Source organism: Salmo salar, chromosome ssa01 (assembly GCF_905237065.1).
Source record: "Salmo salar chromosome ssa01, Ssal_v3.1, whole genome shotgun sequence".
NCBI classification, from domain to species: Eukaryota; Metazoa; Chordata; class Actinopteri; order Salmoniformes; family Salmonidae; genus Salmo; species Salmo salar.
In genome coordinates, this window is record NC_059442.1 from 67200832 (window position 1) to 67217861 (window position 17030).

The window sequence follows — 17030 nt, forward strand, 5'->3', positions numbered from 1 at the left end:
GCACCTTAGCCTCCCAACCTGCCCCTTTATTGACTGCCACACTCTAACAATGTGTTGTGTGTGTAATAAACTGTGTGAGGATCCACAAAGTTGTTTGTCTGGTGATTGTAACCCAGCATATTCAGAGACTTGACAGCTCTCGAGCAGTCACTCAGAATGGTGGAACCTCTTCGCACATGTCATCTGATGATAGGGATTAAGGTTGCCTGTGAACGGTTTTCCACCATTTTAAGAACTGGGCACCGTCTGTTGTTTAATCTCCATCATCCCAAACAACCAACCCTGTCTTCTTCACGTTGGCCCCATCCTTCCACGATTGTACTGAAAGATAGGGAGAAGTGAAAATTGTTATTTTGTGACAGATAGTTGGCCAGTGGTCAGTCGTGCCTTGAAATGGTGAGGGATCAGTAAATCCATGAGAACTGGCCTCCTGAGTGGCGCAGTGGTCTAAAGCACTGCATCGCAGTTGCTAGCTGTGCGACTAGAGATCCTGGTTCGAGTCCAGGCTCGGTTGCAGCCGGCTGCGACCGGGAAACCCATGGGGCAGTGCATTGGCCCAGTGTCGTCTGTGTAGGGGAGGGTTTGGCCGGCAGGGATGTCCTTGTCCCATTGCACTCTAGGGACTCCTGTGGCGGGCTGGGCGCATGCACACTGACACGGTCACCAGGTGTACGGTGTTTCCTCTGACACATTGGTGTGGCTGGCTTCTGGGTCAAGTGGGCATTGTGTCAAGAAGCGGTGCGGCTTGGTTGGGTTGTGTTTCGAAGGACACATGGCTCTTGACCTTCGCCTCTCCTGAGTCTGTATAGGAGTTGCAGTGGGTAAAAGTAAAAATATATATAATCTATGAGAACTAGCATAATTTAACTTATGACACAAGGTCTGATGGGTGAAGTTGTATATTGTAATGTTGAATGACATGATCCTAGAAAACATCACTGATGATATGTCCAAGGGAACTGAGAGATGTATTTATCAAATAATTCAGTATATGAAATGGGCAAGCCCTCTATTTGTTTCATCCATATCAGTATATTTACTGGGGAGTACTTTAAAATGGCAACTGATTACCATAAGTGAAATATATCAACAAATGATATCTCAGTTCCCAAGCCCAGATAATGAATGCTACTACATCAAAATGCATAATGCTATACTTTTCTCTTGTGCGAGGACTTGGATTCATCTATCACCACCAATCTCCGTAGAGAACTTGACCCAATTTAGAAACCCTTTCTCCCCTTGAACCTCCTCAGGGCTTCAATAATGAGAGGTAAGACGAGAATAATGAGAATACTTGAGTGTCCCAGGGAAGCATGACCCTCAACTTCTATAGGAGGGGCACCGAAATCAAATCTTACTTAGGGTCCCAAATCGTCTTGAGCTGACACTGCTCCTGTCTTATGTGGAAATGCACTTTAATGGAAGTTGTCAGAAAATAACTGAGTTTGAGTTTGTCTGTTGTTGCTATTTGCACTGTAATGCAATGGAAACATTTTAATATTTGATCAAACATTTAACCTATATCCAGTCAGCAAAACTGGCTTTTTTAAATTAAAACAAATTGAGTAATCAAAGTAATAATTGACAGATTGATTATCAGAATAGTTGTTAGTTGCAGCTCTAAAAACAGTACTCAAAACACATTTGTAACAGCTTTTACTTAATTTGCCTGAATAGTGTAGGCTCACAAGAATAATAAATTAAGGCAGCAGCAGTGGTGCAAGCCACTCCAGTCGCACCATGCTGCCCTTCTCGGCCTGCCACCAGTACATTTCTGTGGGAAACACTGGTCGGGATGGTTGGCAAAGCAAGCTAAATGTTGAAAATCTTGGAGTGCCCCTTTATGCTGTCCTAGTAAATAATGCATGAAATATCCCAAAAGCCTGATTATTAAAAACACCCTTTTACATATCATTTGTAAGTGAGCAAAAATGTCCTCAGAGTGAATATAGGTAAACCAAACTTTTTCAGAGTCAAGATTGCTAATAATTGGGTGTTGATCGACAACTGTAACAATGACAATGCACCTCTCAACTTTCTCAGGCTTTTCGTCATTCTTGTCAGGGTCCTTGAGCACCGTGCAATGGCATCCTCTATATATATATATATATATATATATATATATATATATACACTGCTCAAAAAAATAAAGGGAACACTTAAACAACACAATGTAACTCCAAGTCAATCACACTTCTGTGAAATCAAACTGTCCACTTAGGAAGCAACACTGATTGACAATACATTTCACATGCTGTTGTGCAAATGGAATAGACAGCAGGTGGAAATTATAGGCACTTAGCAAGACACCCCCAATAAAGGAGTGGTTCTGCAGGTGGGGACCACAGACCACTTCTCAGTTCCTATGCTTCCTGGCTGATGTTTTGGTCACTTTTGAATGCTGGCGGTGCTTTCACTCTAGTGGTAGCATGAGACGGAGTCTACAACCCACACAAGTGGCTCAGGTAGTGCAGCTCATCCAGGATGGCACATCAATTCGAGCTGTGGCAAGAAGGTTTGCTGTGTTTGTCAGCGTACTGTCCAGAGCATGGAGGCGCTACCAGGAGACAGGCCAGTACATCAGGAGACGTGGAGGAGGCCGTAGGAGGGCAACAACCGAGCAGCAGGACCGCTACCTCTGCCTTTGTGCAAGGAGGAGCAGGAGAAGCACTGCCAGAGCCCTGCAAAATGACCTCCAGCAGGCCACACATGTGCATGTGTCTGCTCAAACGGTCAGAAACAGACTCCATGAGGGTGGTATGAGGGCCCGACGTCCACAGGTGGGGGTTGTGCTTACAGCCCAACACCGTGCAGGACGTTTGGCATTTGCCAGAGAACACCAAGATTGGCAAATTCGCCACTGGCACCCTGTGCTCTTCACAGATGAAAGCAGGTTCACACTGAGCATGTGACAGACGTGACAGAGTCTGGAGACGCCGTGGAGAACGTTCTGCTGCCTGCAACATCCTCCAGCATGACCGGTTTGGCGGTAGGTCAGTCATGGTGTGGGGTGGCATTTCTTTGGGGGACCGCACAGCCCTCCATGTGCTCGCCAGAGGTAGCCTGACTGCCATTAGGTACCGAGATGAGATCCTCAGACCCCTTGTGAGACCATATGCTGGTGCGGTTGGCCCTGGGTTCCTCCTAATGCAAGACAATGCTAGACCTCATGTGGCTGGAGTGTGTCAGCAGTTCCTGAAAGAGGAAGGCATTGATGTTATGGACTGGCCCGCCCATTCCCCAGACCTGAATCCAATTGAGCACATCTGGGACATCATGTCTCGCTCAATCCACCAACGCCACGTTGCACCACAGACTGTCCAGGAGTTGGCGGATGCTTTAGTCCAGGTCTGGGAGGAGATCCCTCAGGAGACCATCTGCCACCTCATCAGGAGCATGCCCAGGCGTTGTAGGGAGGTCATACAGGCACGTGGAGGCCACACACACTACTGAGCCTCATTTTGACTTGTTTTAAGGACATTACATCAAATTTGGATCAGCCTGTAGTGTGGTTTTCCACTTTAATTTTGAATGTGACTCCAAATCCAGACCTCCATGGGTTGATAAATTGGATTTCCATTGATTATTTTTGTGTGATTTTGTTGTCAGCACATTCAACTATGTAAAGGAAAAAGTATTTAATAAGATTATTTCTTTCATTCAGATCTAGGAGGTGTTGTTTAAGTGTTCCCTTTATTTTTTTGAGCAGTATATATGTTTTTACATTTAACCTTTATTTAACTAGGCAAGTCAGTTAAGAACAAATTCTTATTTACAATGACGGCCTACCCCGGCCAAACCCGGATGATGCTGGGCCAATTGTGCGCCACCCTATGGCACTCCCAATCACAGCCGGATGTGATGCAGCCTGGATTCAAACCTGGGACTGCAGTGACACCTCTTGCACTGAGATGCAGTGCCTTAGACCGCTGCACCACTCGGGTAGCCGAATATGTAGTGTAGCCCCTGTGCAAATCTGCAATATTACAAAAAGAAAATAACAAATCAGATCAATAGTATATGACAATAGAAACCCCAATATTTTTTTCATAAATGGAACCCACCATAGGCCCCAGACATTGAGGCCCAGCTTTTGGTAACACAACCTTAACTTGCCCTTAAACCACATTCTCTTCAGCCTGGAGAGACCTACTCGGCATACCTTGTTCCATTTCTGTTCTAACCTATGCCACGGAACACTAACAAACATGTAATTACTTAGCAGAGAGCCCCACACTCACCAGTACCTTGTGTATGGTTGTTATGCTTCATTTTATTGGGGCTGAAAGAGCATGGATTTCTGTGGGTGACAGCTATTAACAAACAAAGTGGTCAGAATTATGTATTTTCTAACCTTGGCAGGTCTACCACTAGCCCAACTATTTAATCATCAATGAAGCATCCCATCCCAGTGTAAAAACAAAACAAAAAAAGTGTTAGGGATTTTTTTGAAACTATTTTGGGTAATGCAGCCCCTGATTGTGAACCACTTTCTAAAAATGAAATTATCCAAAACTTTCTTAATGTGTCATTCATTAACCTACCGATGAAGAAATGTTACCCAATTGTAAGTGGAACCCGAGAATGGCTAAACATGACATCCTTCCTGATGGAGCAGAGGGAGTCTGATGATGCCTCTTGTTTTGACAAATCCTGCAAGGAATCACCCACATTTAACTCAGACACAGGTGCGTGTTTTAGATTGACACTAAGTGATCATTGAAATGGAACGTAGACTAAGTAATTCTATTACATTCAATCCCATTCTATGATTATCAATTAACTTTTTCAGTAACAGTAGGAATGCATCCACATTGTTGGAAATAGGAGAACAAACCTTTCCAGATAGAGATGAAATATCTTGAGTGGTAGGCTGTAGGCCAAAGGTAGACCAGAATGGTGTGCGTTTCCTAAGCTTTTCAATTTCTCTACAGGGCTCACAGTCCTGAGTGTCCAGAATGGGAATGCAACTTGGACACAGAGGAGCGCGAGCCCTTGTAGAGACTATAAATCTGGACTGAAAAATGATATATACTGTAGGTCAATGTAAGCCTGGCTAACTCGGCCCAGCAGTGTAGAACCTATGAGACTACCTAACTAGGCTACATACCAGCTCAAGATGAAAGTGAAATGCACTGTCTGTACAGTAAATTTGCATATTCCTTTTTTTTAACAGTACTCCTAATCTAATTTCAAATTTTCCAAAGTGCTTTAGGCCAATCAATATCAGTTGTAATGTTAATGTACTATATGTATCCACTTTGCATGCATTCCGGCTCATTTTCTGTTTTGTATCCGTGAAATACCCACGTGCAGGAAATTGTAGGAACTTTACTCAGCTCCCCCAACAACAACAAAAAATCACGTTGAGCGAAATCGAGGACAAAGCCCAGTGACAGTCAACGTTGACCAAGGAGAATCAAGGTAAATAAGTAATAATATATTAATGTAGTTATAATGTACTATTGAATTTGTCTTGTTAATCTTTGGATTTCATGTCACATATCACTGCAAATGAGGCGCTTTTACTGGCACCATCTTTTTCTCGTTCCCATCCTGTCGTTAGCAACATAGCTAGCTATCTAGCTAACGTTAGTTAAGGACTAGGTGACACAGCTGAACTGTCGCTGGTTTGCACAAACAGTAGCTTGCGGGTTGTATTTTGCCAATTATATTATCTTCACTTGGTTTATTATCTAGCTAACAATGTAACAGACGCAAAAGGCATGTTAATTGTTGCCATAGCAGGATAAGCCAGTTTGCTGTCAGCTAACATTTTGACGACTAGCTAACTAGTTAGCTAGCTAGCTAGTGCTAATTACATTATAATACCATTAGCTAGACGCCTGGCTATAGCTTGGCCATGTAGCCATTTGCCATGTGTAGCCTGGCTATAGGTTGGCCCTGTGTAGCCGAATAGAAGCCGACTCAAATAGTGCAAATCTAATTCAAATGTCCTTCATAAAAAAATGTAAAGCCTATATAGCAGCCTAGTTAGCTAGATAGCTAGCAACCGCAGTTAATAGGCTAACTACGGTTAATGTTACTAGCTAGGCTAGTCTTCTGTCAGTGTGGTGCTAGCTAAGGTTAGCTTAGCCAAACTATTTGCTGGTAGTTAGCTAGACAAGCTGGCTGCTTTATTTTGCTCGCTAGTTGTATGCCATAGCTCATTAGAAGTTGTTACCAACATTGTAGTTACTTAAGAAGTGATATACCAATTTCCACATAAGTAATAATCTAATACTACAAAACGTATATACAATGTAGATATACAGTGCAGCTCCTATGTGATAATATATATGTCATTACGTATGGTTTCCGACTGTAATACCTGATGTATTAATATAATTGGCCTTATAAGTATTATGCAGTATTGCAATTGTAATAACCATCGCTAGAATGAATACCTGCAATTACATAAAAGTACATTTTAGTACCTTTTTAGATGAGAGCTCGCTAGACCCTTAGTGATTCAGAAAACCATGTTTGTATGGCCCACACATTTATAATGGATTCCAATTAGATTGCATGACACATTTTTCAACAGTACTTTGGTTTATACTGGAAATGTGTTCTTTGTTCATTTATAGAATGTCATGTAAAAGGACTTACAAACAATGAAAGAAGATGGCCTCATCGGCAGAGGATGATGCCATAACCGAAGTGGTAGATGTTGAGATCCCTAAGCAAGCGGTACAGGAACCAACTGTGGTTGCTGTAGATGATGATGTAGCGCCCATAGATGGTAAGTATTGCTTAATTCATCAAAATGTTTGGTTTCAGTAGAAACAACAATACAATTACTTTTCGTAGAAAGTTAAATATCTGACCTGACCAAAGCACCAGACTCTGTTGCCTCTTTGATATTGTTTATGTGACGAGTCTGTAATATTGACACTGCAAAGTGCTAGCTAGTGGGTAGAACCTCTGTAAGTAAGCTTCAGTTCATATTTCAGTTCAGAAGTGCGACAACAATGAATTGATCAGAGAGGGTGGTAGGAGCCTCGCCCCATGCAAATACCTATACCGCTTTCACACCAAGAACAAGGGTTTTACCCTGTATATTTGAAGCGGGTTTTGCCCGTGCCAGACCCATTCATACTAAACCTACAACACAGGTAATAAGCATGCAGGGCCGTTTATTGAAAATATATAAAAAAGTGGGCTATTGCGTTTAGACATTACTGATTACGGGTCAATGAACACAGGTCGACCCATGCAGACCAATGGCTCACCCATGTTTTGCATGTGTTACTAGATCGGCCCTGAATCCATCTTGATTGTTTATGTTTTGAATATTGTGGAGGAACGAATGGTTATCCGACCTGTTTGTGTGAATCACAGATCTGTGCAGCAGCCAGGATATAAACTATCAAAAAGGCAGGCCGGTCCACGGTCTAGTGGTTGGGAATCCCTGCTTTAACCAATCATCTCTTGGCTGACATTAGCCAGGATGTTTTCTTTGTTTCTCCCTTTAGGACAAGGGGGTCAGACTCCCTCCCTATGACAACCAAGTCCTGCCTCATCTGTTGGTCAGTGTGTTTGCATTGTCTAATGACATCGTTAAACAATTGTTCTGTAGAATATCTTATAACGTTGCAACGAATGCCCTTTGTTTGAATTATAGTGTCTGTATCAAGCCCCTCTGACCATACAACAGAAAATATGAAAATGTAGATGCTGAAGAGGAAGATCAAGATGGAGGCTTTGGAAGAGGAGAGGGACTTCCTCCGCAAAACTGTTAACCAGTTGTATGGTAAGATAACATCAGAAGTCTGTTTCCATATCTGTCTGGGATTTTGTCAACATAATTGCTGTCAAGCCAACCCAATTTGTCATTAAAGAAGATAAGGAGGCTTATAGACTGTCGCTGATAATGTCTGTCACCAATCATCTGTTGGCTGACATTAGCCTGAATGTTCACTTTATTTTTCCTTTTACTGTAGGGCAAGGGTGTCAGACTCTCTCCCTAGGACCAAGTCCTGCCTCTTCTGTAGGTAAGTTTATTTGCGTTGTTTAATGGCATATTTAAAGTTTTGTTTTAGAGTAAGGGACCGAGAACTTTCACATACTGTACAGTAAGAGTGATTGTAATTAAGATGATGATGACGATAGCTACAAGTTCGACTCTAGAGCTGTGTCTCTAAACCTTACTAACTGTTAAATCATTCCTCTGACCTTGTTTAAGGGTTTAAGAGGTCTTCCTAAGTGTATTGGTTTTCTTCACGCCAAATTAGGCAAGTATGACTCTGTGTGTGCTACATGAACACAGCTAGTCATGAATGTGTCATTTCTAATCAAAAAAGGATCGGGTCCATGTACGCAAACGCATTTATTCATGATCCAACCAATTTTGGCAGAAATGTGCTGCCTGTGTAGATTACTGCCCGATTGGCTTGGCTGCATTCGTGCATAAAGGAAATTAGCTAATTTCATGGAGGTATTATAATAAGTGTGCTTGCAGAACGCAAGAACTCTCTTGTTATTCTGCATACTTAATATTATTATTCCTCTTCCGCCCACTTTCTGTGCTCCCTATCAACTTAATACAATTTAAAAACTATTATCACCATTTAAACTCTATTCTGTCGAGCGTTACATTTCCAGCTATGACTTTTTTTCTTGATACTACTTTCACTTTTTATGTTAGACTTTTTAATACCCCAAAATCTCACATAGACTCCTATTCAGTTTCCTAAACATTCCAAAGTGACCATTGTTAAGTCTTCTGAGTTCTATCTCTTGTCATTTAAAATTAGAACAGCTCCTGATTACTTTAAGGGGTGCTTAACTCACACTTTGAGACCATTTGTAATAGAGTTTTCCCCGACTAAGAAAATCTTGGTCGACTAAGAGTCTTCTGTTCTTTCAACTAATTGATTGGTCGCAATTTTAAAACTTGTATTTTTCCATATATAGACACGTCCTATGCATTTTAATAAAATCATCTATATTCACTGAGCTTGTCTGATGCTTTAAGCACTCTGTTTGATTAAATAATTAAGACACACAAATGACTAGAGGGAATCCGACCAGCAATTGATTTGATTGTGCCGTGCTCAGAATTGCTACGCTATGTTAAAAAAAAAAAAAAAAGACCGCAAGTGACTGTGACTAGCACACGTTGTCTCTCTGCTGCAGCAAACACTTGAAAGGGGGGTATGTTTAGGCTACTGGATGCTCATGAGGTAAATGGAAAGTCAGATGTGCGGAATATATTTGACTAGTTGTGGAATATTCTGGAGATCTAGAAAAATAAAGGAGCAAGTTCTGTGTGCCAAATAGGTCCTGTTAGATTACAATAAAGCAATTCTGACCAATTGGAACAATGTAAAAAAACACAAAATAAATAAGTGTACCAGAGAGTCTGTTGTAAGGTTTTTTGTTGTTGTTGTTGTTAAGCCTTTATTACAGCAAAGACTAAACAGTCACATTCATTCGTAAATGCAATTTCCGAAATGGAACAGTTTATTTATTGTTTAATTATTCAAGGCTCGCTTTATTTTATTTGAAATCTAAAATGCTTGATTGCATTTCAAATCATGAATGACTGATATGCTTTGTGATGTCATGAACAAATGAATGATTGATCGATACAGTAGCCTACAGTATATAACTATTGAAGTATAGGCCTAGGTATTAAGACCAAAGAGTATGCGCTCTTAGGCATACAGCTGGTGGGTACACAATGCTACTATACTTAGCCTACTAATGATAATGACATTACTTATTATTATAATGATGTAATAGTAATAATAACAATTAGAAGGAGATCAAGAAAAAGGAGCGTTATTATTATTATTATAAATATTATTTTTCGGACAATTTGGAACAGTGTAAATATCACTAAATATATTGTAAATAATACCAGGGAAGTTTAAAGCCTTTATTACAGCAAAGCAAAGATTAAAAACAGCCGCATTTTTTAAATTGTTTACTTGACATGTCTTTGCATAAGGCATGGTGCTCACAGAATCAGTATGCTATTAAATAGACACTCAAACAGGCAACAGAAGCAGGATATGCCTTATTTCTGTAGATACTGTGTATATGGAGGATTTATAAAGCCAGGCACATTTAACAGTTAGGCTATTGATTATAGACCTAATTAAGTTGGGGTTTCCTCTCTTCTACTTTTCGTAGACAATAAGGCAAGAGCTGTTTTCTCGTCTCCTAACTATGCTGCTGCCTCCGCGGCATTATTCTCAACACCAATATGCTGGTTAACTTTGCTATTAAGCACATAGCAACATGGTCTAGGAAAATGTACCAATTCAACAGTGGACTAATGTGTTTCAGAACCGCGGACAGCAACCACTATCCAACGCATTTGTTATAGCGCATTTGTTCTAAAATAATGTATTTTTTTATTAGTGTTGCACCATTGTTCTTATGTAGTATAACTGGATACAATTTCAGTAGCATGTCTTTGAGTGATGGACTGCGCCATCCCCATGGCCTCCACAATGGATTAGTGTACTCAGACAGGCGTGAATCAGACGTGTGTCTTGTACACCATGATATATATTTGGAAAATTTGGAAGGCACACATGAGGTCGAAGGAATTGGCCGTTGAGCTCTGAGACAGGATTGTCTCGAAGCACAGATCTGGGGAAGGGTACCAAAAAATTCTGCAGTATTGAAGGTCCCCAAGAACACAGTGGCCTTCATCATTCCTAAATGGAAGAAGTTTGGATATAGTTTTTGGGATTAGAATAAATGTTATTGTGTTCTGATTTCAGCAGCACATTAATCAATTGCTTTATGTTTTACATGTTAACAGCCACACCTACAAAACAAGGGAAGCATGTCCGCTGCTTTCCACAGCGTGGGAGTGGATCGCAACACTGTGGTGATGAGTGCCCCTCTGGTAGAGATAATGCTTGTGGTGCCGGAGTTCCTTCATTCACAGGCAGCGTTTGACAGCTCTAAAGAGACGCTCAACCAATATGCAAGAAGGATCTCCAAAAATGCAACAGCAGAGGTAAGCTATGCTATAAAGTAGAAGAGGCGTAATGAACTGCTCCCTATTAATTATAAGGTCAAATAAACACTGATTATGCACACACATGTGCCAGCACACATACACACACTGGGTAGAGGTAATGTAAGAGTAAGATAGTGTGTCCCTGCTGTAAAACAATCATAAAGATGTTAGTCTGTTTTCTGCGATGTGGTGCAAGGAACTGCTCCATATCCCCTATAAACTTGATTTTCCACACATTTATGTTTAACTGTTAAGGATACAGCATGTTCTGGCTGTAAATTCGAAACAAAAATAAACAATATATTGTGAGTGGTTGACACTTGCTCCAGATGTGCAGTGAAGAGAGCCGTCTGTACATGTTCCACGAAAGATAATCACAAAATGTAATCAAATTCTAAAATCCAAAAGGAGCGAATGTTTTTAGAATGGCGGAGCGCCATTCCTGAATGCATATAGTGGAAACACTCCAAAAAACATCTACATGCCAACCCCTAACTATAGAATTCCCAAGTACTGTACTGGGTATCTTCCATAGTTGTAACATAGTAACTACATAGTGATTACATGAGTAATTCACAATCTGCTTCACTTTACATGAAGTTGCTTGTTCCTGAGCAGAAACATTGTAGTTACGATACTTTTCTTTATAACATTGTAATAACTTACATTTTGATATCCTGTGAAATAGGTAATTGCATTGAAATGAAATTGTAATTACACTTATAGGTGCTGTAACAACATTTATTCTACATTGAAGTGTATTTTCCCAATGATTTTAATAAAAAGGTGTACCCTACTGTGTTTCACTTTACTTGAAGCTGCTTGCTCATGAGTACCTACATTGACCTTAAACATTATATTATTTTGATCATTTCACTTACATTACACCTTTGAAGCCAGGGAAATAAACCCCTAATCCCTTTTCAAAGGCAGGTACATATTATTTCCAAAGGTTATACCATTATGTGTTTCACTTTACATTAAGTTGCTTGCTCCTGGGTAGGTACATTATAGTTACATGCATATCCATTGTAAATACATTGCTCTTACATTTAATTCAGTACATCCTTTAAGCCAAATAATATGGAAATAAGATAACTGAAGCTGTAGTTAATGATAAGGTGTGCATTCGTACAACAGCTGACAGAGTCCTAGCCTAGTTTAGTTTGGTCGTAGTGACTTATGTAGTTACATGTAACATTGATATCATGGTGCTACACAGGAGACTGCAAAAGTGTAATTACAGAACATGCTAGTTACATTTGGAACAAGACATCTTGTAAATACATATACATAAATCATGAGTAATTACACGTGGAATAACCTCCGACAAGCTGATTTGTAATTACATGTTCTTGTTCCACTTGTGTAATAACCTATACCCCTAAACCTTTATTACAGTGTAATTACTTATTGTTTACATAGTAATTACATGTAACTTATTTTATAAATACGTTTATTACTATTTAGTTACATATTAATTAATGTACACTTAAGGTAATGTGTTACCAAAAAGTCCACCCACAGGTCAATTAAGCATGTGTACAGAAGTGGCCTAACATCATGATAATGTCTAATGAATTGGGTAGTTAATTATGGAATATAAAATATGGATTTATGTATTTTCTACAGTAAATGGGGCACCACCAATCATTTAAGTCAATAAGACATTTTCTTAGCGAGTAGGGATTAATCGTACGTATCACAATCATTTTATTGACATGGGATGAAAAATCTCAGAGAATTATATTTTATAAAACAAACAATATTTATCATAAAAACAAGGTAATCCTACAGTAAAGGATACATTAATCATTGACAGATTATGGCAAAATGATATGCAATGATGAAGTTGTTAGCAAGGGGAAGAAAGAGGGGAAAGGAGAGTATGGTTTCTTTTAACTCAATCTCTTGTCAGATTCCCAATTGTCCTTTCAGTGCGAAAATGGGAGAAGGTCCCTGTTCGAACAGTTCCAAGTTGGTGTTTTTGTTGGGGATACGGGGAAAATACTTAATATCATTTAACATTTCTACATGATCCCAATGATCATAGCATTCATCGGTACACTTGTTTTCTCTTAGCCTAGAAGTTTATTTTATGATTTCTCCCAAAAAGCAAGTTTTTTTGCTGTTAACAAGAATGTTCTCTGGATTCCATATAAATGGTCTGGATTCTGACCATTTAGAGCAGGGCGAGCCATTTGGTGGGCCCCTGCTGTTGCTGTGTCGTCCTGGATAGAACGTTTGAAGTGTGGAGTGTTATTTTGTAATCCGGATGTGTGTGCATGCACTGTTGTAGAATTGGAAACTGATCACCACACAGCCCCAATACACAGCCTGTCATACATGTCACTGCAGCTTACCCATAATGTGCAAGCTGGTTAGGCCCCAGAACTACAACAACCACTGGCTACTTTGTCCTCACCCTGTATGTCCTGGTCACCTCAAAGACTTTGAATCAACCTTGCACACTTAGTTTCAGTGGGGAAAATACGAAAAATGTTTGAGCTGCACAGTACATAATGTTGTAGTAAAGGTTGCTTTCTTGTGACTTCGTTACTCTATTACGTGCTTTTGTCGAGAAAGGCTTGTTATATTTTGCAGAATTGCCCATTGTTGAAATGCTGTAAGTGTGTGAATGAGATTTAAACATGAACACACATTAAAAAGCTGTTTGGCTTCAGCTTTTCAAACACAGCAGAGGCATGGCAGTGACACTCATAGTCCTAGATATACCAAGAGCCTTATGAAACCCTTTTAAAGACAGAATAACATAATACGAAATAAACAAGGGCAAAAATGTGAACATGTTTGAGTGTAATCATGTTGGCCATATTTGATTCAGAATAAAATTACACCAACCCAGTCTTTATAGGCATGAGTGTTGTACACCAAAAAAATATTTACACGTGATTTAACCTCCATCAAATGGTACTATGGCAGCCCCCCACCCCCCTTTGCCCTCAGAATAGCCTCAATTTGTCGGGGCATGGAATCTACAAGGTGTCGAAAGCGTTCCACAGGGATGCTGGCCCATGTTGGCTCTAATGCTTCCCACAGTTGTATCAAGTTGGCTGGATGTCCTTTGGGTGGTGGACCGTTCTTGATACACACAGGAAACTGTTGAACTTGAAAAACCGAGTAGCGTTACAGTTCTTGAAACAAACCTGTGTGCCTGGCACCTACTATCATACCCCGTTCAAAGGCACTTAAATATTTTGTCTTACCTATTCACCCTCTGAATGGCACACCTACACAATCCATGTCTCACTTGTCTCAGGGCTTAAAAATCCTTCTTTAACCTGTTTCCTCCCCTTCATCTACACTGATTGAAGTTAATTTAACAAGTGACATCAATAAGGGATCATAGCTTTCTCCTGGATTCACCTGGTCAGTCTATGTCATGAAAAGAGCAGTTGCCCTTAATGTTTTGTATACTCAATGTATACATACATTATTTTAAAGCAGGACTCTGTAAAGTCCATTATCCTTCTGAAGAGTATGAATTAGGCTGTTTGAGAAGGTTTGAATCCTAGGCAACATGCCTACATATTGTTTGAAGTACAATAGACCAACATACAGTATCTACTGTAGTAGGTCAAAGCTTTGTGATGGAAAACCTCTGTAGAGCATGGGGGAAGTAGACATTGTGGTGCTCGTGAATTTCCTTAAATTGACATGTTAATTACACCAGAATATCACGGCTCAGGCTAAGGCCCAGATGCAGACACAGGAGGCGGGTAGTACGAGTCTCTGAGTTTACTATTGTTCAAGGACCAGGCAACAGGTAAGTCAAGGCAGGAATAGAGTCGTAATCCAAAGCAGGTACAGGACAGGCAGGTACAGGACAGCAGGCAGGATCAGGACAGGCAGAAAGGTCAGAACTATATAAAAAAAATAAGGCAAAAACTAGAGCACAGGAAACATGGGAATACACTGGTAGGACTTGACGGGACAAGACGAACTGGCAACAGACAAACAGAATACACAGGTATAAATGCACAGGAGATAATGGGGGAAGATGGGAGACACCTGATGGGGGGTGGAGACAAGCACACAGACAGGTGAAACAGATCATGGTGTGACACCAGAAGGTGATTTTTTTATTTTAAAGGTGCATTATACAACATTTCCACATGCAAACCCAGATTATTTTTGGAGCAAACAAAATGACTGTCATTGGCAGCGCTATTGTAACCTGTGATGTGGCCTCTGACAAAAATTCTGGACTTTAATGGCATTGGTGGTGTGCTTTCATAGCCAACGTTAGCTCCCATCTGACTGGCCAGACTGGGGTGTAATCATTTTACCAAACAGTTGCAACTAAAATTAGAGTTTTTATTATGTCCGTGACATGGTGAAAGTACAATCCAATAATGAGGAGTCAGAAAGGTAAGTTTAGGCTATTTACTCCATGGTGCAGCCAATAAACATGAACACCATGTCAGCAGGTGAACTTCCCTACCCATGGGGTGCACACCACTATACTCAGTACACAACGTTCCTTCCCCTCAGTCACATAGTAGGTTCCCCATAACATTGGGGAGCATGGCTCTGGAGTTAGCACTCTGCTTCCACATAAAGGCGGAGGTGGCAGCAAGGGGGGCTCCTGCTTTGCAGCCCTGCAGCTGATCCACATGGCTGCGGTGCTCTTGACTGCCATGCGTCCGAGTCCTGTAAGAGACAGGTCCAGTTGCTTCTTCCACAACTGCAGGGACCCGATTAGGTCCTCCAGAGTAGCTCCTCATTTAAAGCCAAAATGTGTTAAATGACTATGGTCCCTTTCTGCATCATCCTCCTGCCTTAGACGCATTTCACTTGCAAAGTCTTGGTGCAGCCGGTCTAAAGTGGTCTATCGCCCTTTGTTAACAGCTCGGCTGGACTCTTCCCAGTAGTTGCTGTGGGCGTAACATGCTGAGACAGCAGGAACCTTGATATTTGTGTCTGCAAGTCACCCACCGAGATTCTAGACAGAGCCTCCTTGGTTTTCTGAATCATGCGTTCAGCTTGCACATCGGATTATATGTGGCTGTGGTGATGTGTCTAAACTCAGCAGAAGTGAAGGCAGATCCATTGTCTGACATCAGGACGTCACACAACCCATGAGTGGCAAATAGTAGACGGAGGGTGCTTATTACGACAGCAGAGGACATCAAGCTAACAACCAGGGATTCTTTATCCAGCTGTGCATAGTTTCGTTCAGTGGCAGTTAGGGTCCTAGATGCTTAGCACACGGTACCTCTCGAGCATCAGATTCCACATGACTCAACAAGGCGCAGAGCCCATATGGACCAGTAACAGGGGTTTTCTATCATCATAGTGGGCTAACAGCCCATCTAGCTGCTATGTGCCTCTTTATAGGCTTCCACATGAGGGTCAGTCCAACTCCAGGGAGCTACCTGGTCAAGTAGGCTCCAACACTGTCAGGCAGGAAGCAGTAGTAAAAGTTGAGAAGCCCCAGAAATGACTATTGCTCAGACTTGTTCCGGGGAGAAAGTATCTCCTTAATGGCCTGGGTCGGTCGCATGCCATCCGTGTCAATGTGAACCACAGGAACTCAACACTGGGTGCAGCAAAAATGAACTTCTCCTTCTGCAGTTGCAGCCCTGCTACCACAAAGCGCCTCAGCCTATACTTATGCTCTTCCGGGGTCCGGCCTGTATTCAGTATGTCATCCAAATATGGCTGGATCCCTGTGATGCCTGCTAGCAAGGTGTCCATGTAGTGCTGAAAAATGGCCACCGCTGTGGACTCTCCAAACTAAAGCCTTGTTCCCTGAAAAGCCCCCGGTGTGTGTTGATAGTCAAGAGCTCCCCTGCATCATCATCTAAAGCTAGCTGCCGGTGTGCTTGTCTTATGTACAGCTTTGTAAAACATCAGGGAACACTGCAGTGTTCACTGTGCTGCTAAGTCCCCAGATATCCTAAGGCTGTCATCCTTCTTGGTCACAGGCACAATAGGCATAGCCCACTTACAGTACTTCACTGGCTTTACAGGCTCCCTGCAAAGCCCAAGCCCCTGGAAAGCTTCTTCATGCTCC

The 17030-nt window shown here is 41.3% G+C and overlaps 1 protein-coding gene across 3 annotated transcripts in view; it reads left to right on the plus strand.

Moving 5' to 3' along the window:
- Window positions 1-17030, plus strand: part of LOC106607602 (glutamate receptor ionotropic, delta-1) — a 480220-nt gene that overhangs the window by 229192 nt on the left and 233998 nt on the right. The window contains exons 1-6 of one of the 3 annotated variants that reach the window (XM_014204704.2): window positions 5238-5427; window positions 6594-6748; window positions 7452-7535; window positions 7631-7759; window positions 7950-8000; window positions 10787-10987. The exons of 1 other annotated variant lie outside the window; for it this stretch is intronic. The gene's annotated coding sequence lies outside the window, so the exon portion shown is untranslated. Of the gene's footprint in view, window positions 1-5237; window positions 5428-6593; window positions 7536-7630; window positions 7760-7949; window positions 8001-10786; window positions 10988-17030 lie in introns of those variants that run through there. One more of the 3 variants, XM_014204701.2, reaches the window with a different exon arrangement.